This window comes from Orycteropus afer, unplaced genomic scaffold (assembly GCF_000298275.1).
Source record: "Orycteropus afer afer isolate SDZICR_OR568_19922 unplaced genomic scaffold, OryAfe1.0 scaffold00681, whole genome shotgun sequence".
NCBI classification, from domain to species: Eukaryota; Metazoa; Chordata; class Mammalia; order Tubulidentata; family Orycteropodidae; genus Orycteropus; species Orycteropus afer.
In genome coordinates, this window is record NW_006922268.1 from 279300 (window position 1) to 280032 (window position 733).

General features: G+C 52.3%; 1 non-coding gene across 1 annotated transcript; it reads left to right on the forward strand.

Annotated features, from left to right (window-relative positions):
• The first annotated feature begins 342 nt into the window (after positions 1-342).
• On the forward strand, positions 343-412 carry LOC122151702. The gene has a single exon (XR_006164262.1). It is a non-coding gene; the product is annotated as a small nucleolar RNA SNORD123 (small nucleolar RNA).
• The last annotated feature ends 321 nt before the right edge of the window (positions 413-733 follow it).

A 733-nucleotide genomic window follows, 5' to 3' on the forward strand; every position in this document is an offset into this window, starting at 1 on the left:
ACGTTCTGCAACTTCTCTGAGCTTTGGTTTCTCAGCGTTGCAGATAAACAGCCTGGCAGGAAGGTGGTGTCAGAAACCAGAGAGCAGGCCCGACCAGGGTCCCACTGTCGGGCAGCACCCCGCGGGAGGGGGTTCTGGAGTTGGCACCCCCGTTTCCTCTTCCCACTGAAGTCTTTCTTCCTGGAAAAGTAGTGCTCACGAAAGAGCCACTTTTGTTAAACTGCTCATTTACGTTGGGAAACCAGTCATAGTTTTTCCACAAAAGTGTCTCCTCATTAAAATGAAGTCGGGGTTCCAGTGCTGCTTGTGGGGAGCCCCGCGCAATGTCAGAGAAGGGAAAACGGTGAAAATGATGAATTCTGGGGCGCTGATTCATGTGACTTGAACAAGGCCATCCATTTCCTGATTCACTACATCCCTGTCTCCTTCCGAAATGGAGCAGCCTGGGGTCTCAGGCTGATTAACCGATTTTCTCTTGTCTTTCCCCCTCCTCTGTGCTCAGCCCCAGGCTTCTCTCAGAACGCCGTCTCGGACACCGGGGAACGAGCGGAACTAGAGGGACCCCCAACTAGAAGAGACCCAGCTGCTATGGGGCATACAAGAGCTGGGATGCTTCCATGCAGTGAATGACTTAATGGGGCCCTTCCAGCTGTAGTTACTAAATGATTGGGTTGGCAATGCAAATGGGGTGTCTGTGGCCCACCAACTGGATAGCTGCTGGTGATGTAAATAA